The sequence below is a fragment of the Lissotriton vulgaris genome, chromosome 2_1 (assembly GCF_964263255.1).
Source record: "Lissotriton vulgaris chromosome 2_1, aLisVul1.2, whole genome shotgun sequence".
NCBI lineage: Eukaryota > Metazoa > Chordata > Amphibia > Caudata > Salamandridae > Lissotriton > Lissotriton vulgaris.
Window position 1 is genome coordinate 129,953,374 of NC_141687.1, and position 21,053 is coordinate 129,974,426.

General features: G+C 47.4%; 1 protein-coding gene across 1 annotated transcript in view; it reads left to right on the plus strand.

Annotated features, from left to right (window-relative positions):
• The window catches only part of CALN1 (calneuron 1), a 1,377,605-nt gene that overhangs the window by 644,293 nt on the left and 712,259 nt on the right, over positions 1–21,053 (plus strand). The gene's annotated exons all lie outside the window — the stretch shown is intronic.

The window sequence follows — 21,053 nt, forward strand, 5'->3', positions numbered from 1 at the left end:
TTGGACTGAATCCTCGCCCCCACACCTCTCTCCAGAGTTCCCTCATACACTGCGGAACTTAAGACTCACATGTAACCATTTCTTAATATAGCTCTCTGCTGCCCTCTCGGTGTGCTCTGCATCATACAGTCTCCTCCAATTAAGAATAGTAACAAAAAGTCATAGATGCTTTTCCTCCGCACAAAAGCCACCTGAATCAAAGGAAATCCTCTACGCAGATTTTCAGATACACAGATATTAGATTAGGCAGCGGTTTCATAGCTGTTTCTTCTAATACTTTTTAGTTTTTCAAGAATAGCTTAACATTGCTTGATCATAGATATACTGTATGTTTTTATTTGCTAAGTAGGACTAAATTCAGTACTTCACATTGTGAGCCATACTGGTCACAGGGAGAATGTAGCTAAGGGTGCCATCTTACTACACGCCAGCAGGACACCAGGGCTCTTCTCTCTCAAACCATCCCTATCAGGCGTGTTGGTCTCGGTTATTTAATAGGAGCACACCGTGACTACAGATCCCAGAATGCATTATCCTATCAAATGAAAGTCCAAAACTGGAAGCAGTGATGCCTTGACAAAGTGCTGTTAGTTAGCAACCACACTGTAGCTGCCTTTAACATATCACAGGCCAAAGTAACGTAAAATATGAATTAAATGTCTGACTGTAAGTGCGCATGAAGGCGCGTGCCTTCTCTAGTGGTTAAATGGTTTTAACATATCGAATGAGCACTCAGTGCGCTGACTGAAATGAAAGTCGCGTGGCTCATCACTCAATAGGAGCCCCAGGGTCAGACATGTCCTCTGTGAATGAACGAACTCCACGCGACAGAGCCCCACCCGGCCCAGCTAGGTCAGGAGCGGTCAATAACACTTCGCAGGCTGTGCCACCCCTCGCCCTCTCCTGGAATAGTGTCGTAGTTTGTCCATCAGGCTCACACCAGGGCTGGACTGGGATCTAAACGCAGCTGAGCCACCCCGGGAACATCCGGGTGCATTCCAACGGAACAGTTTGTTTTTTATGGAGCTATACTGTTAATATTGTAGCCCAATTTTCCCAACTAAAACCATTTCTAATATTCCAGTTCTTTTGGGATTGCAGCACGACTGGCCCTATAACCCTGACATGTGCCTTTGGAGGCAGGAGGGAAAAGGGTTACCTTTCTACCAAGGTCACCAATTCATCCCAATATGAGTGTTTGAGGGTTGTTTACTTTTATCCTCTTGAACCGCATTAGACACTGGACGTATGCTAACATAAATCCTTGTTTGCCTTGTCCTCTATCTTGAAGTGCTACTGTATTATACCACGTGATATTAAGTGTTACTTTCCTTGTTTGTTCTGAATAAAGAAGTGCTAGTTTGCTCTGATGATTAAAGAACCTTCCCAGAGACTTCTGAACCAAGGACATTCTGATTGTTACTTTACTATGTATCAACAGGTACAGCTGAATAAACTGTGAGAACTGAACCCCATGCTACACTACTATGAGAGAATCCTAAAATGTATTCTGTAGTAAAACCAGTCCTTAATTTGAGCCAGTGGTGTCAAGTGCTTGGTGCCAGCACTTGATTGGTTTCTAGTGCTCCTCACCGGCACTTAATTGCCATCATCACACGCATAGCAGTCTGCTACATACTGGCGCTGCTCACCCAATTTACAGATGAGCGGTAATACTGCTGCTCATGAAAACAATATACAATAGAAAATGCCAATACCAGACTCCCCAGGCATTCCTTTAGCTTTCAGGACCTGGAATAATCTGAACTGTCGCACTCTCAGGTGATAGAGAAGGTTAGTAGTAGTTTTCGTACTGTCGCTGGCAGCGATGACGGGGCAATGGGTGGTGCAAGCTGCAGTGGCCTCCTGGTCAGGGCCCTGGCACTTATTATTTTACAAATTAAGGGGCATATTATCAAGAGGGTTTATCTCCACTTTTTTGGCTTTAAAAGCCAAGAAAGCGGAGATAAAATTATCTCCCTATTACCTAGCTGTCGCTAACACCAGTTAGCGACAGCTAGTAGGAGATAGCGACCATCTTGGGCCCACTTTTCATGTCAGTGATATTTATCACTAATGAGATGCAAAGTGGGCGTGCCAAGATGTTAGCGACTGGAAACAGTCGCTAACATCACTATCTCCTATTACCAACTTATGGAGATATTTGCGCTAAGCGGGAATATCTCCAAAAGCTAACACCTGCCCTGAGCAGTTCTTAGCCATGTTATCCAATGGGAGGTGGATAACATGGCTAAGAGCATTAGCTCGCTAATGCATGAATATCGCTGACTTTTCAGCGATATTCATGCTTTGCGGCGATTTTTACCGCATTTGCGTTAAACCTTGGTAATACCAAGGTTTATTTGCGGTAAAAATCGCCGCAGCGCTACGGTAAATGTTTGTCTCTAACCAAGCAATAGCGATAATTATCGCTATTGCTTGGTAATATGCCCCACAGTTCTTTCCCCATGATTAGTCCTCATTGATGCATATCCTGAGAACCTTTTACTTGTGTAGAATTTCATGACGCAGCATTGAGCCTTGCTGGAGCTGCGTCGCGCTTGCGACACAACTCCAGCAATGCGCCACATTTCCGGCACAGATTCTGTGCCGTTTTTGCACCATGGTGCGCCGCATTATAAATGCGGCGCACCATGGGTGGCGGAGCTGTGGCGCATTGTGGCACACATTAACTGGCGCATCCCTGGGGATGCGCCAGGTAACATAAATCTGCCCCTAGGGCTTTTTGTCCAGTCACACACTGCGCTTCCACTCCTGGAGTGTCAATAAATTACACATCTATATGCCTGTGACCAAAGAAGATGAGTGCATTTGTTCCGTTTTACGTATGTTGCATACACATGTCATGCAGATGTGTTTATGTGTGTGTATGTTTCTGTTTGTGTACACGTTTTAAACTGTGTGAAAATTATTAAGCATGCCTCTTTAGGCTGGCATTTATTTCCTGGAATAAACCATGAAGTGGACATGATTAACTGCTCTGGGGTGGTGCAACTTGGGTTTCTACATGCTGTTTAAATGTGTGTAGTAGAGAATGTACTTCAAAGAGTGTCTGAGATCAGGTGCATTTAAACTACTCGCTGATGTGAAAGCTCAGAAGGTCAATGTATCTGTTGCAGAAAATTGAAAGCTTAGATCCCAGTGCATCAACGTTTAGAAATTAATAAAATGAGCACAGTTTTGCACTTTAAACACATCTCTCATTTATATATTCCTCCCTATCCGAACACTTGTGCCCCTGTCATGTAAAGGGCTACATTATTTTGAGGTACAGTAGTTTCAACCATGCAGGTTAGTCCATTTGCAAAAAATTCAGACATTTTCCCACATGAATCTTTTGTGGGTAAGCTGTTGCATCATCATAAGATCCTGGATAGGAAGTAACTCATGGTCTTGAAGGGCGGTATACGTTTAATTGGGAGAGAGAGAGAGAGAGAGAGAGAGAGAGAGACGAGCTGATCATATAGTTCAGAGTCAGTCCTTGATATATCAAGCCTCTCAAGGAGTCCGCTTTTGCGGAGGTACAATCACAGAAATAGTTCATTTTCAACATCAAATGGGCTGCCTCGATTGAGGGAAGACTTCATTCAAGTCTGATCATTGAATGAGGAGTAGAGTTTCTTAGATTAATTAAAATGCAAGTGTTTTGGATAGAAAACATTCCATATATATTTACTCTCTTATTATTTAATACAATTGGACAAGAACCATAAGTCAAAAGTAGCATCAATTTTTCCCTAAAGGCAGCTATGGTGGGCCTGATCATCCACCCCATAATTTTGTGTAAACTGTTTTAGACATTTAATTGTCAGGGTGGCCTTTGTTGTTAAAGCGTCTATGTGTTGTACAGAGAAGCCCAAGTAAACCGATGAGTATACTGACTCCACTAAATTGTTTATGAATTTCAATTTTAATTTCTGTGCGTTCCTCCCATAGGATATGACTTTTGTTTTGCTGCTGTTTGCTGATAAACCGTTTAACTTACTGTAATCATTAAGAGCGGCAAGTTGATTTTGTAATCCAATTGGAGTCCATGAGCAGATTACAAGTTTGTCTGTATATGTAATGTAATGAAAGGTGGATTTGTAATATGCTGCTTGTCACCTGTGAGAGTATCCAGGCCCTGAGTAGATGAGTGTAGGTGTGTGGTGAGGATGGACCTGAGTACAGGCAGTCTTGATGGTCTTGCAAGAAGACTAATTGAAAAGACAGGTCTTCAGCTTCTTGCAGAATTGAAGAAGTGAGGAGAAGGCCTTGATAGGTTGGGGGAGGTTGTTCCAGTATTTGGCTGCTTGGTAGGAGAATGATCGACCTCCCGTTCTGCTCCTGTGGATTTGGTGTATGTGTGTGCAAGTAAGATTTTTTATTTATTTTGATATTTGTAGAGCACACTGCAACTCTGTGGCCATCCTGGCGCTGAGACATAGTGAGGAACCGGTAAGAGAAGCCGCTAAATGTAAAAGAGGCAGCTAGAGTGGGGAGTCGTATTACTAGGTAGAGATCATGACTTTTAAACTTTACTAAAGAGACAATTATTAATTCTCTGACGGAACAACGTCAGATTCTGTATAATCCTGATTTCCAGGGAAGACGGTTCCAGAGGCGGGCAGCTGCCACGCTAAAAGCTCTTCCCCTCCAGGGTTACTTTCTTTATTCTCGGAATCCTTGCAAGGCTAGCAGAAGATGAACGAAGGCTATGTGTAGGTTTGTACCATTGGTACCTGTCTTTGAGCAACTTGGGTCCTTGTCCATGAAGTGCTTTGAACAGTATACACAGGGATTTAAATAAAATTCTTTGAGCTACTGGGAGCCAGTGCAGCTCCGCCAGTGCTAGTGTTGTGCTTGGGTCAAAGCTAGCTTAGCTGCTGCCGCCTGGATAATCAGGAGTCTAGCAATCAGATATCCCGGAGATTCCAGAAGAAAGGCATTACAATAATCCAGGCGGCTCAGTATGATACTCCTGACTACCATGGCTCTTGCCTGAACTGGCAACAGTGGTAGCACTTTCTGAAGTCCTCGGATGAGAGTATAACAACCTCCCACCAATTTGTTGACATGGGACTCCAGATTCAGTTTCTCATTGAAGCTAACCCCCTGATTACGTACAGTGCTCACTGTTGTCAGCGAGCCATCTGAGGTTATAGGCCAGAAATCATGCTGAGTGAAGATGTCTGGTGGGTTGGTGGTTCGAAACCGGCTCCATGTTGTGTAGTGACTTGTATGCATGCATGAGAAGTTTGAACTGATAGCACTTCTGGATGGGGAGCAAGTGGAGCTCTCTGAGGAGTGGTGTGGCATGAGTTAGGCATTGAAGGTCAAGGACAAGTATGATGGCAGTGTTTTGGATGGTTTGAAGTCAGTGAAGAAGATGGGTTGGGATGCCAGCATGGAGTGCTTTGCCATAGTCCAATCTGTTTGTGATTAAGACCTGCATGATGTCCAGTGGTAGCCACTTGAAGATTTTACGCAACATGTAAAGGATGAGGAGGTGACGCTTTCACCTGGGTCTTAATGGTGAGGTTGGTGTCCAAGATGGTCAATCAATTAAGCAGTTTTGTAGAGCGTTCTATTCACCCCAAGGGGTATCCAGGCGCTAGCGTGAATAGGTCTATTTGAACAGCCAGGTCTTGGGTCCGCTCCTTAACTCGGCCAGGGTTGATGATGTACATAGGTGGATGGAGAGGTCGTTCCAAACCTTGGCTGCGAGGTGGGAGAAGGAGGGACCTCTGGTTTTTGCGTGAGATGGAGGCTAGAGCAAGGATGGCAGACCGCAGGTGTCTGGTATGCCAGTGAAAGGTCAGGAGGTTGTACAGATATTGTGGTCCAGCATTGTGGAGGGCTCTATAGGTGCCAATGATCAGTTTGAAGTGGCATCTCTTCTTGACAGGAAGCCAGTGTAGGCTACGGAGGTCGGTAGTGGGTAGTGATGTGGGCTCGTCTACTCAGGTCCAGGATGATTCTCGTGACTGTTTTATGGATGGTTTGGGGGCAATTGAGGAGGAGGTTGGTGGTTCTGGTGTAGAGGGTGGTGCCGTAATTGAGTACATTGGTGATGAGGTTGTGGGTGACAGTGGAGATCCTTCTGAAGACCTTCTGGAGCATTCTGAGGGTGTTTAAGCAGGTGGAGTCAGTGGTGTTGACATGGCATCTCATGGAGAGTTTGCTGTCCACTATGATTCTGAGGTTGTGGGCATGGGGGTGGGTGGAGGTCTGAGGATGGCGGGCCACCCAGAGTCATCCCACAGAGAGGATGGTCTTTCAAAGAGGGAAACTTCAGTTCAGCATTGTCGGGGTTTAGCTGGAGGTAGTTGATTTTCATCCAGTCAGCGATGTTGGTCATAGCATTCTGGAATCTCAATCTTGTGTAGTCTGTGTCTGCGGTGAGGGAGAGTATGATCTCTGTATCATTGGCATAGGAAATGTTGCTGAGATCTTGGCTGCTGGTGAGGAGAGCCAAAGGGGTCATGTAGACGCTGAACAGTGTTGGGCTGAGTGAGGAGCCCTGGCGTACTATGCATATGATGCTCTTGGGGGGTCAGAGGTGTACGGCGTGTTCTTTGGGTGCACTTCTTGAGAAAAGAGGATAGCAGCTTCAGGGTGTTGCCGTGGATACCAATGTGGTGGAGTCTTTGAATGTGGAAATGGTGGGAGATGGTGTTGAAAGCCGCTAACAGGTCCAAGAGGATCAAGGCTGCTGGTTCACCACGGTCAAGGATGGCTCTGTTGTGGTTGGTGGCAGCGATGATGGCTGTTTCTGTACTGTTGTTCAGGTGGAAGCCAGATTGAGAGGGTTTGATCAGGTGGTTGGACTCAAGGTAATCTGTGAGTTGGCGGTTGATGGCTTTCTCTCCCCTGAAAGGGATGGAAAGCCTGGGTTTCTTTTTTAAACTCAATGTGTTGTTTTCCTGAAAACTCTAAGAGATACATTGGGCCACCTTACATTCCAGTACTTTAATTTTATTCTTCTAGGAGACTTTATTCTCCATTTAGAATGCCGGAAGTAACTTTCTTTAAAAATTAGAAACAATTGGAATTCACCAGGTGGTTTCAGCCCCTACACATCAGGCTGAACACACTCTTGAGGAGTTTGCTCCAACTACACCCTATTAACGGTTAGCACTCCATTTACTCAAGTCTGGTCGGACCATATGTTAATTCCATTAAATATCAATATCTCAAGCACACATTTCCCTCTTAATCAAATACCAACTCCACTACCGAGTCGAAAATGGCCCAAGATGGTAGCGAACTCAGAGTTGCCCCATTTGGCAAACTTGTCTATTTCTTCCCTATCAGAAGTACTCTAGATGATACCTAACTCTTCAATACATGGATTGCATCGATTAGCAATAAGCTAGCTCCTTTTAGGGCAATCTATAAATAAATACAAACCAAATATTCCAGCCTCTTGGTATACACCCACACTAGCAGAGCTCTACCTGCGCTGCAAGCAACTGGAATGAAGGTGGAGAAGTGCCAACACCACAGAAGAATTAAACCTCTACAAATTAAGCTAGCAAAAACATAGTATTTCTCAAAACTAATATTAGATGCTCAACATGATCAGTAAACGATTTTTACAGTCCTTCACTAACCCAAAAATGTTAGTTAATGAAATTCCACCATCACAGATTCTATGTGGTCAGATTTCTGTCTTCCTTCAGCAAACAATTCTCAGTATTCAAAAAGAATTTAACACCCTACACACACACAGTATTTAGATTCAGAGCCCGATCCCACCAATTAAGGTCCGCTTTTGTAGGCCTTTAAGAAACTTTCACTTGGTCAGTCATGGCAAGCTCTCACTTAGAGGCATGTCCTCCTTTGGTACTTCACAAGATCATAGACGTATCAACCCAGTAATTAGCAACATATTTAATTCATCCTTGCCACAGCAACAGTTCATACAGAATAGAAATTGGTAATGGTTAAACCACTTACAAAAACCAGATCCTTGATTCCAACATGCTCTCCAACATTAGCCCCATATCGTTACTACCCATCCTTGGTAAAATCAGCATACCGATTTTCTTGAGAATGCCAGGATCTTACACCCCCACCAATCTGGTTTTCGCCCTAAGCACTCAACTTAATCTGTACCACTGGAAATAGTGGAGACATTGAAATTAACTCTTCATAAAGGAAAAAATGCTTTCCTGGTTTAATTAGATTTGTCAACTTCATCTGACACCATTTTACATGACACTCTTTTATCCCGAATGAGAAATTGTGGTATATCCTGCACCGCCTTGTCCTGGTTAAAATCTTTTCTCACCAACCACAGATAAGCAGTGACCTTAGCATAATTTCTCTAAACTGAACGCCCCATCACGTCAGGTGCTCCACAGGGCTCTTCACTCTGCCCTTTCTAGTTTATTATTTACATGGTCCCGCTAATTTCATTAATATCTTCCTTTAATATTGAAATAACATGCTACACAGATGATACGCAACTGATTCCAGCTTTAGACAAGGACTCCAATTAAGCACAGCTTAACTTAAAGCAATGTTTAACAGAAGTCACCAGTTAGATGAGACTCAACCATCTTAAATGCAACACTGAAAAAACCAAGATAATTCTAATAAGGAAGGATAATCCTTTCAACCCGATCCAATAGTGGCCAGAGGACACACCTGCTCCATCCAACATAGTAGAAGTGGCTAAGAATCTGGGGGTAACATTTGATGCCTCTCTTTTGTTTCAGCCACAAGCCCTTGTAGTGTTTTGGATGTGCTTTAACCTCATCAAAACTCTCAAAAAGTTTTTTTATTACATTCCCTACTCTGCAAGGAAGACAGTGGTACCTATCCTATTTAGATTAGACTACTGCAAAAGCCTATTTGCAGGAGTTAATACATAATTTCTAAAAAAGCTACAGGTTGTAAAACATGCAGTGGCCTGTTTGGTGCTAAAACTGCCCCGCCGATCATGTGCCTCAGCAGTCCTTAAAGCCCTTCATTGCCTGCGTATTCATAATATAATCCTATTTACGGTCCTGTTAATCATTTTTAGAGCCTTTAGAGACTTGGGACCCAAATATTTAATGGCTAGATTTACTTCCTACACCACTATTAGGACACTTAGATCCTCCACAGCAAACCTTTTTAAACCTACTGCCTTTAGGTTCAAAACCAAAGGAGGAAAATCCTTGGAGTGTTTTAGGAACCAGAGCATGGAATCTCATGCCTTCAAAACTAAGCGGGTGGAATCAGAAACCCAATTCAGGAAAGCCTTGAAGAATTGGACCTTTGGGTCCACTGAGGAATTCAGTTCTTCACTTATATAAACTGGATCTATTACATGTCTACCTGCTCTCGTCCGCATAGTGCCAGGATGCTCCTTTCCGAGTGATAGTCGCGCTCTACAAATATTTAAATTAATCAATCAACCTTTGCTGGAAAGGAGAGGAGCGACATGGGACAGTAGTCCTTGAGGTCCATTGGATCAGCTGTAGGCTTGTTTAGCAGGGGTTTGACTTCGGCATGCTTCCCGACTTTAGAAAATGTGGCAATGCTGAGCACTGCGTGGATGATGCTGGTGAGCGTGGCTCCGATTGCTTTGTGTCTAACGTTGAAGACGTGGTGGGGGCAGGGGTCGGCGGGGCTCTGGAGTGAATAGAAGACATCATGATGGAGGTTGTTTTCAGTACTGAAGGGTGTCCAGTATGACAGGGGGTCGGTGGGTGGTGAGGGAAGGATCAATGTCGCCAGTTGGGGGTCGAAGTTTTTGTGGATGATGACGATCTTGGAGTGGAAGAACTTGTCAAGCTAGTTGCAGAAAGACAGGGAGGGCTGGATGGTGTTTTCAACAGCATCTGGGTATGAGAATTCTCCGATAATAGTAAATAGTTCCTTGGTGCCATTAGTTGACTGAAGGCAGGTGGCGATGCCTGCTTTTGTTGCTTCTCTGATGGCATGGTGGTAGGATTTGAGGGTCTTTTTAAGGCTGGGTTTTCGTCTGGGTCTCTGATGGTGCGCCATCATCTCTTGAGGGGTTTGCATTTGCGTTTCTCTGCCTTGAGTACTGGGGTGAACCAGCTGGCGTATCTGCTGGCTCCTCTACTGTTCAGGGCTATGATGGGTGTGATGGAGTCAGGGCTAGTGATGATCTAGTCGGCTAAGTGAGCGACCGCTTGTGGCCTAGGTTCCGAGCCTGGTTGGTTGGGGTGTGTGGGGTTCCTAATTCGGCGGGTTACCGAGTGGAGTCGCAAGGTGAGCTCTTATTCCCAAAGATCAGCACTTCAGTTTTGTCTATGCTGACCTTAATGCAGTTTGCTTGTATCCAATTGGACTCGATGGTCATCCATCATTTGAAGTTTGTTTTGGTGGTGACAGTGTCTTCTGAGAGGGAAAAAATGAGCAGGGTGTCGTCAGTATAGGAGACTCCTCAGATGAAGTCCTTGAGTTTTGATGTGAATGGCTTGAGGATTCGTACGCTAGTCTAACATAAGTAGTTTAGATATCAACACATGCATTCTCCTTCCCAATATATGCATTTGTTTTCATTTTGTATCTATGAGAAGAAGAAAACATAGTAGGTAGAATCTTTTGAATTTATTTCACAATTTATTCATTTTTTGATTTCATGCAATCTTTAAGCATATTTTACAACCATAGAACAAATAGACATAAACGTGGCTGTAATTCCATATCCCTCCTGGGGTGCGATGTGCCAGTGAGGTTAATTGTTAGGAGATGAAAGCAATTACACTTGTGGCTACAGTAATAATTAAAGCATAAGCTGAGTACATAGATTTTTTCTTAGAAGTGTGTAAGAAAGATTAAGTAGGAAATTCCTAATTACCATTAGAGCTCCATTTCCCCATGCATTTTATATCAATTGTTAATTTGGGTATTTAGCAATGACAATTTCTGCTCTGCCAGCCAAAGATTTGCATAAAAAAAATATGTTTTGCGCAATACATATTTTTACAGTGCAGTAGCTCATTGCTTTTAAACATCAAATTCTAACCTCGCACTGATCTGCATTGCATGATCCTCAAAGGCCCCCATAGTAGTTTGATGATGAGACAAGGCTTGGCAGTTCGGGCTGGACTGTTCCCATGAGGCACAGGGTCAGGCCCATATGGCTGAGATACCCGCCACCCCCTCTCAACACAATCCCCAAAGGAGGGAAACCGGAAACAGTTCTTGAAGTTTTTGGAAGAGGGAGGGAGTAACCCTCCCGGCCGTATTTATTAAAACAAAATTAAAACATTAAATCAACATTTTATATTATGTACAATTTCATTACCACATTGCGATGTTTGGCTAACCTTAACAGATTCTCTAATACAGAGGTTCTCCTAGCCGAACTAACATCCTACACACATTTACTTGAAATTATGAAATTGTACATCCTAACGTTTAAGGGCCAACGGCAAGGTCGTAACCGGTGTCAAGATCCCTAACCAGAAATACCCCCCCACTTGTGAGGGGCGACAGCACTGAGGCGTACTTCAAGTGCAACTACCAATTTCCCTTTGACTTGACGGGGGCACCAATAAAACTCGACGCCACTTAAAGGTCGTTCGAGGACTCGTGTGAGGTATCTAGAAGGTAGCGTAGACCCCCCCCCAAACCCCGCACAACTTACCACATCTGCCGTCGCAGACGTCACTGGCCCCGGGAAATTCCCCAGGAGGGGGCTGTAACCCCTCCTACACAGGAAGGGGCCTTGACCGCCTTTCCTTTTCTTTCGGCGACCCATCCTTAGAAAGGACCGCCTCCCCGTTGAGGGGCCAATGGCCACCTCTCCCGAGCGCTCCCATCCGTGTTGGGTGACGCCCACTCATAGGGATCTTCCAATTAGTGCTCACCGATCATGACCTTACCGCCCGACCAAAATAAATACGACAATGCTAACTAAATGACTAAACTAAAAATACAGTAGCAACTATACTTTCATTAAAAGCATGCTTACCAATGAACACTAAAGCAGAATTTCTTTATTTGCAAAACGTAACACAAATCGACATTCTTTATTACATACTCAAAATCATCACGATAATACCACAACCTGTAAACGAAAATCAGAGTTATCCATCAACTTTATTCAAAACCACTTGCTGTCATCAGGGGCTGGTGGGTGGGTCAAAATTGGCTCTTCGTTCCGTCTCGAGCTCACGTGCAGCGAGGAGGTGCAGCTTCAGAGCACAGGAACAAGAGGATGCCTTCCGGTCTTGCGTCCCCTTTTATCCGTCTTCAGGGCGGGCGTAAACCCGCCCCTGCCTGCCCCGAGGGCGTGGCCAGCCGCGTCAGTGTCTAGGCCAGCCCACTCTAGGGCGGGAAAAAGCGCGCCCCGGCTACGCCGCTTCGGGCATACCAGCCGAGACACGCCTCCCGCCCAAGATGGCTTCCCGGGGGGATCGTGGTACTCTGCCATACGTGCGGGGGGACCGAGTGGTCGCCCCTTTCCATATGGCTGAGATACCCGCCACCCCCTCTCAACACAATCCCCAAAGGAGGGAAACCGGAAACAGTTCTTGAAGTTTTTGGAAGAGGGAGGGAGTAACCCTCCCGGCCGTATTTATTAAAACAAAATTAAAACATTAAATCAACATTTTATATTATGTACAATTTCATTACCACATTGCGATGTTTGGCTAACCTTAACAGATTCTCTAATACAGAGGTTCTCCTAGCCGAACTAACATCCTACACACATTTACTTGAAATTATGAAATTGTACATCCTAACGTTTAAGGGCCAACGGCAAGGTCGTAACCGGTGTCAAGATCCCTAACCAGAAATACCCCCCCACTTGTGAGGGGCGACAGCACTGAGGCGTACTTCAAGTGCAACTACCAATTTCCCTTTGACTTGACGGGGGCACCAATAAAACTCGACGCCACTTAAAGGTCGTTCGAGGACTCGTGTGAGGTATCTAGAAGGTAGCGTAGACCCCCCCCCAAACCCCGCACAACTTACCACATCTGCCGTCGCAGACGTCACTGGCCCCGGGAAATTCCCCAGGAGGGGGCTGTAACCCCTCCTACACAGGAAGGGGCCTTGACCGCCTTTCCTTTTCTTTCGGCGACCCATCCTTAGAAGGGACCGCCTCCCCGTTGAGGGGCCAATGGCCACCTCTCCCGAGCGCTCCCATCCGTGTTGGGTGACGCCCACTCATAGGGATCTTCCAATTAGTGCTCACCGATCATGACCTTACCGCCCGACCAAAATAAATACGACAATGCTAACTAAATGACTAAACTAAAAATACAGTAGCAACTATACTTTCATTAAAAGCATGCTTACCAATGAACACTAAAGCAGAATTTCTTTATTTGCAAAACGTAACACAAATCGACATTCTTTATTACATACTCAAAATCATCACGATAATACCACAACCTGTAAACGAAAATCAGAGTTATCCATCAACTTTATTCAAAACCACTTGCTGTCATCAGGGGCTGGTGGGTGGGTCAAAATTGGCTCTTCGTTCCGTCTCGAGCTCACGTGCAGCGAGGAGGTGCAGCTTCAGAGCACAGGAACAAGAGGATGCCTTCCGGTCTTGCGTCCCCTTTTATCCGTCTTCAGGGCGGGCGTAAACCCGCCCCTGCCTGCCCCGAGGGCGTGGCCAGCCGCGTCAGTGTCTAGGCCAGCCCACTCTAGGGCGGGAAAAAGCGCGCCCCGGCTACGCCGCTTCGGGCATACCAGCCGAGACACGCCTCCCGCCCAAGATGGCTTCCCGGGGGGATCGTGGTACTCTGCCATACGTGCGGGGGGACCGAGTGGTCGCCCCTTTCCATATGGCTGAGATACCCGCCACCCCCTCTCAACACAATCCCCAAAGGAGGGAAACCGGAAACAGTTCTTGAAGTTTTTGGAAGAGGGAGGGAGTAACCCTCCCGGCCGTATTTATTAAAACAAAATTAAAACATTAAATCAACATTTTATATTATGTACAATTTCATTACCACATTGCGATGTTTGGCTAACCTTAACAGATTCTCTAATACAGAGGTTCTCCTAGCCGAACTAACATCCTACACACATTTACTTGAAATTATGAAATTGTACATCCTAACGTTTAAGGGCCAACGGCAAGGTCGTAACCGGTGTCAAGATCCCTAACCAGAAATACCCCCCCCACTTGTGAGGGGCGACAGCACTGAGGCGTACCTCAAGTGCAACTACCAATTTCCCTTTGACTTGACGGGGGCACCAATAAAACTCGACGCCACTTAAAGGTCGTTCGAGGACTCGTGTGAGGTATCTAGAAGGTAGCGTAGACCCCCCCCAAACCCCGCACAACTTACCACATCTGCCGTCGCAGACGTCACTGGCCCCGGGAAATTCCCCAGGAGGGGGCTGTAACCCCTCCTACACAGGAAGGGGCCTTGACCGCCTTTCCTTTTCTTTCGGCGACCCATCCTTAGAAGGGACTGCCTCCCCGTTGAGGGGCCAATGGCCACCTCTCCCGAGCGCTCCCATCCGTGTTGGGTGACGCCCACTCATAGGGATCTTCCAATTAGTGCTCACCGATCATGACCTTACCGCCACAGGCCGGATAGTTGACCGGCTATCCGGACCCCCCACAAAGCTCCTACCTAAAGGTCATGTTTTAACGTTTTTAACCATGCTAAGAAGTCTCCTATGAGTAACTCATTCCCCACCCGAGACAAATGCACACCATCCCCCAAATACATACTGTCATCATTAATACAGCCATGCGAAATAGAATGCAATGTCCTGGAACGGAACAACCTACTCACTTTGTTATTAAGCTTCCTCACAGAGTGATTCAAAGCAGGAACAGAAATAGCCCCTCGCCACACCTTTCGTGGGATCATATGGGACCACGCAATTGTGCACCCCGGAACTCTCCTCGCCAACCAACTTACAGTGGAAAGCATTGCCTCCAGGAGAAGTCGTCTACCGGTGGTGACCAAATCGTTGCCCCCTAGATGCACTATGATTATAGACGGCGGTGACCTCGTCCGCCCTAACAAACCCTCGAAAAATGCTTGAAACTGGTCAATACAGAGCCCGCCTCTTCCGTAGAAGGACACCCTGTACCCGTATTCCCCAGCTACGTGAATCATGTCACCTGCTTTGAATACGTCCGCGGCACGCCTCACGTATGAGTGGCCCACGACCCACACCTCCTTCTTCACAGCCGGTGATGTCTGACCGCTGGCCCGGTGTTGGTTCGACTGCATAGTCCGCCCCGCCTCGTAGGCTTGCGCAACTGAAAACCAAACAAAGACAAGAAGCGTGAGTACATCATTACAGCTTCACAACATGTGCAACCGCACATACCTCTTATAACACTTGGAGGACCAACGCCCCACTCGTTTCACTTGTTCAACATTAAGACCCCTGGCTGTAGCTTCCGTAGCAGCCCCTATCCGAAAGGAGTGGGTCCCAAACTCGCCCGGGTTCAAGCCCGCAGCGGCAATTGACATCGCAAGCACCCGCTGAAACTGAAATTTCGTCAGTGGGGTGGCGTCCGCGTGTCTCAACAAGGTCCCCCCCCATGATGCCACCCTTCATGCTAGGTAGTTTTCTAAACACTTTACTGGACACATGGAGGACCCGGGAATCCTGGGTATGATTATGCAGTCACCCATCCCATCTTGATCGGTCTTGGACCTGACAAAGGAGACAGTCATTGTCTCTCCTCTGACCTGAACGTGTTCCCGGCACAAACCCCCTGTCACATCCCGTTTGTTCCTCGCCACCAGTTCGCTTACCCGCATCGCTCCATGAAATGCCAGCGTAAAAGCGGCTCGGAACAACACCGTCTCAAACTGAGATGAACATGTGGCAGGGAGTGTGGCCAACAACTGGGCCAACCTATCCAAACCTATCGGGCGCCTCTCATCTACTCTGCGACCCTCAAGGCGTTGCCACCCACGCAGCGCTTTCTGTACAACGAAAGACGCTGTCGGGTCCTGGATACCATGAGCCCTGGCAACAAAGGAAATGGCAGCACGATGCCTCTGGGCCGTAGCCACCGATTTCCCAGCCCTACGTAAGGACATCAGAAAATTCACTACCCATTCCTCGTGGCCCCAAAGCCCCTCTCCATCAGTCCCCAAAAAGGCTAAATAGGACCGAAACGCCCCTTCATATGCCTTCCTTGTCCTTGGTGCTAGGCTCTCTCCCACGAGGTGACGAAGTTCGGGGCACCGAGAGACCAGAGAGCTTCGGGAAAGGGTGCCGGCTCTGGGTCCGCTGTGGGAAGGAAACCCGAGAAAGCCTGCATATGAAAACGAGACAGTGCATCAGCTGCCTGATTCAGTACCCCCGGGACATGTTTAGCTCTGAATAGCACATTCAGTTGCATACACAGTAAAACAATTTCTTTGAGCAGTCTTAAAATCAGTTTACATCGTGCTGCCTGGCTATTGATGCACTCGACCACGGTCATATTGTCAGACCAAAATACCACAGAGTGATCTTTGAACCCTTCGGGCCAGGTTCTTAGGGCCACCAAAATGGGGAAAAGTTCCAAGAAAGCAATATTACTTGTCAGTCCATTGTCATGCCACCATGCCGGCCATCTTTGTGCCGACCATTTTGTGCCGAAGATGGCACCAAAACCTATGCTACCTGCCGAATCTGTCCATAGCCCCAGCTCTTCAGAGGACACGGCCGGTTTGTTCCAGACGACTCGACCATTAAAATCCGCCAGGAATGCTAACCAAATGCGCATGTCCTGGCGGACCTCAGCCGATAGTCTCGTGCGATGATGACCCTCCTTTAGGCCGACCATAGCTTGGGCAATTGAACGGGAAAAGGGGCGGGCCATCGGTATAACCCTCAGGGCAAAGTTCAACTGTCCCACCAACTGCTGTAACTGATGCAGCGTAACTTTAGATCCATTTATACACATTTGCAGGGCTGCCCTGAACTTCCCCACTTTGTCAGCTGGTAAACGAAAACAACCCTCACTGGAGTCTAACTCGATCCCCAGAAACTCGAGGCAAGTCGCAGGACCCACCGTCTTACCCGGTGCCAATGGCACACCAAACTGCTTCATTAATACACAAAATTCGGCCAAGGCCTGGCCACATTCGAGATCCCCGGCTGCCCCAAGGAACAGAAAGTCATCAAGGTAATGCATTACATGTTGGAAACCCGTCCTCTTTGTGAAGACCCATTGTAGAAAACTACTGAATTTCTCGAAATAGGCACAAGATATAGAGCACCCCATCGGCATACACCTATCCATGTAATAATGACCCTGAAACGTGAAACCTAGGAGACGCTGATCGTCTGGGTGTACCGGGAGCAACCGGAACGCTGACTCGATATCCGACTTCGCCATCAGCGCCCCGGGCCCCAGGCGATTCAAAATGGCTACGGCCTCATCGAAAGATGCGTACCGCACCGAACACACTTCTGGGTCTATTGCATCGTTTACAGAAAGACCACGTGGAGCTGATAAATTATGAATCAGTCGGAACTCACCCGGGTCCTTCTTGGGGACCACCCCTAAAGGAGAACAAACAAAACTCTGCACCGGGGGTACACTAAACGGGCCGGCAACCCGACCTCGAGTAACCTCTTTCCGGATCTTCTCCTGTACCACGGTCGTATGCTGTAGGACCGAAAGTTGATTTTTACACTTCTCCACACCCTGAAAGTCCCCTACTGGGATGCGGAAACCATACGAAAACCCGTTCCGCAGCACCCCAGCAGAAGTACGATCCGGGTATTCACTGAGCCAGGGAATCATCGCCAAGGTATCAATCGGGGTAGGTAAAGGCGCCCCTCGGACTATGTTAGACCTGTTTGGCGCCTCCTCTACCCCCGTTATCACCCGTTTTGGCTCTGCACGTGGACTCAGGATGGGACGACCCGCACCCACTACATTCATGTCTAAATTTACACGATCCCTGGGGCCTAGTACATTTACCTCTGTTGAAATTCCAGCAGAACCCCCTTTTCCCTGTATTGCTGGCAGGTCTCGAGTGATCGTCGGTACCCGTACCTGATCGAAAGGGCGTCCCCGCATATTGGCGGGAGGATTCGCCAACATTACCCCCTACCAATGGCATTTTCAACATACCTGTCTCCTTCATTTTATCCCATGTCAAAGAATCGTAACAATCCCAGGTTAAGTTTTTATTATGCTCTTTAGCCTTTCTAAAAAGATTATCGTAGCAGAACCAATGGTTACCCTGGTGTGATGTCGAGTACCCCATGATTCGCGACTGATAGGTCGGCAACTCGGAAAGTAACTCGGGCCTACGTTCCCCTAAGATCGACGTAAAAATCCCCCATGCTTTGCCCCAATTGCCAATATTCTCATTCACTTTAAAGGCGGCCATTTTTGCGCGCCAAACACTCGGATGCATGAGGTCTTTCTGGCCCTTAACATGCTCCACCTCATAATGATCAACAAGCAACGAGAAGATGTTCACATATTCCCCCGCCCAAATCTTCTCTTTAATTGCCAAAGGCACATGTTGACCCAACCTTTCTCTACGAGAGGGTGCTGACTCATCCCTCGCAATCGGCAATGGCCGCTTACCTGCACCGGACGCTGCCTCTGCGGTCGTAATCGTCCCTTGTGGCTTGTCAACTACTGCAGCCGGCGCGGACACCTTGGCTGCCTCCCGTTTCTCACGCAGTTGCTTCATCAGCGCCTGCGCGTCGACAGCCGTGGCGCCCTCACTACCTTCGCCCAACCACGCTGCAAGTTGTGCTGCCAGCTCGGGCGGCATATCCTCATTGGACACCGGGGTGACCACCACGGGAATCGGATTCCCCTCCACGGGTACTGGGGTTGGCGCTTCAAGCGGGGTACGGGGAACCGGGACGTCTCCCCCAGCTGGTCCCCTCCTTGGCCTCTTGGCTCTCCCTCCTGGGGCTGCTCCAGCCGAAAGACGTTCCGGCCCCCCTTCCCCCTCTCTCTCCGCCACCCGCTTCTTCAGCTCGGTCATCTCCTTCATGAGGACCCGAAGCATCTGTTCAGTCGTCATTCTCTTTCCGCCTTTCTTGGGCATTTCTCCGACAGAGTATCTGTAAGACAAAAAGAAGGATTACAACGCTCAAAATTGGCTCTTCGTTCCGTCTCGAGCTCACGTGCAGCGAGGAGGTGCAGCTTCAGAGCACAGGAACAAGAGGATGCCTTCCGGTCTTGCGTCCCCTTTTATCCATCTTCAGGGCGGGCGTAAACCCGCCCCTGCCTGCCCCGAGGGCGTGGCCAGCCGCGTCAGTGTCTAGGCCAGCCCACTCTAGGGCGGGAAAAAGCGCGCCCCGGCTACGCCGCTTCGGGCATACCAGCCGAGACACGCCTCCCGCCCAAGATGGCTTCCCGGGGGGATCGTGGTACTCTGCCATACGTGCGGGGGGACCGAGTGGTCGCCCCTTTCCATTTGCATATAGCCATGTCCGAACCGGGGTGGCAGACTGGGCTAAAGAACGGTGATGGATTAAACCCAGATCTTTTGACTGGGTGTGAGTGTTTGATTGATTCAGATGCTCCGTCCATCACCACCCCCTTTTGTACCACATTGTAAATGTGGCGCATCTATGGTGGCACAAGGGGGTCCTAACGTCATGCAACATAACTGGCGCATCCCTGCGGATCTGCAGGGATGCACCAGTTATTGTAAATCTGCCCCTATGTTTTTATAATTTTTTGAACTTTCTCAGCCAAAATGTAGAGCACAACAAAGGACAAGTTTACATGGAGCAATAGTGGTGACAAAATGGAACAGGCAAATGGAAGCACAATTGAGCAAATGCCCTGCACACTTAATAAGAATTAGGATCAATCAAAAGCAAGTTTAATTGTGAGATGCATTTGTGGTGCCCAAACGCAATATAAATGGCTTTAGTACTCCTGAAATCCATGTTTACAAAGAAATACATGGATTAGAACGTCATTTTATTAAAATTTTCTCAATGAAAATGAAATGCAATTTTCGTGCTGTTCTGCATAACTATATAGCTGTATTTTTTTTTATTCTACTCATTGTGTTACGGTTTAGAAAAAACATATACATTTATGCCTAAAGTGAAACTGTTAAAGTAGGTTTGCTCAATGGTGTTTGATGGTCTGAAGCTATACTGGTGAACCTGAGTACACTATTCATTGACCTGTTATTGGTTAAGTTCCACTTAACTTTGCTGGGAACGAGAGGCCAATGAATGTGCTATAGTTGTGTAATGGCCTGTCCAGTTTCAAGGCAACTGGGGAATGGAAGTTTAAGGTCTGTCTAGAATCCTGGTCGTTGTGGAGGGCTAGCATTTTTAGTAGGTCAATCATGGTAATAGGGTGACTTTTCACTATGTCGGATTTGACATTAATGTACTTGTTTGGGGAAATGGTGGGGATTTCCACATTTTAGTCTGCTGACTGTCTTTCTCAAATTTTCTTCAGATTCATTTTGGGAATTCTTGGCAGTTTCCTGCACATTATGGTATCTCTGAAGGGACATTCTCTTGGACTAAGGTTTTCTAATCTTAGGGCCCCATTAGGATGTCAGGCGGATCGCCACCGGCATGCGGGTGGTGGCGATCCGCCCGACATCCTTCCCCGCCCGCTACCCATTTCCCCCGCCATATTACTATGGCGGGGGGGCCACGGCGGATGGAAAGACTGTCCCCCGATTTTCCGCCCGGTCAATGAGTTTGCCGGGCAGAAAAGGGTTTAATATGGTGGCGGTATCTGTTAGACACCGCCATCCATATTCGGGCGTGGGCAGGAAAATGCTTTTCTGTGGTGTCAAGACATGCGGGCATGTTTTGTGAGGGCCCTTTATGGGCCTCCAGGGACTCGGGGGCTAGGGGGTGCACATGGGGGGTACCTATGGTACCCCGCTGCACTTCACTGTACGGTGCCTGTCAAGTAGTGCATTGGAGTGCGCAATGTGCATTTTTAGCATTGCGGCGGGCGGTGCTTTCAGCACCGCCTGCCACAGTGTTAAAAATGCGGGATGCGCCCGCCAGTGTGGCGGGTGCATCCTAATGGCCCCCACGGGACTATCTCCTTATGGCGGGCGGTCCTGTTTTACGTCAGGATGGGGGGCGGACAAAGTCCGCCCACCATTCTAATGGGACCCTTA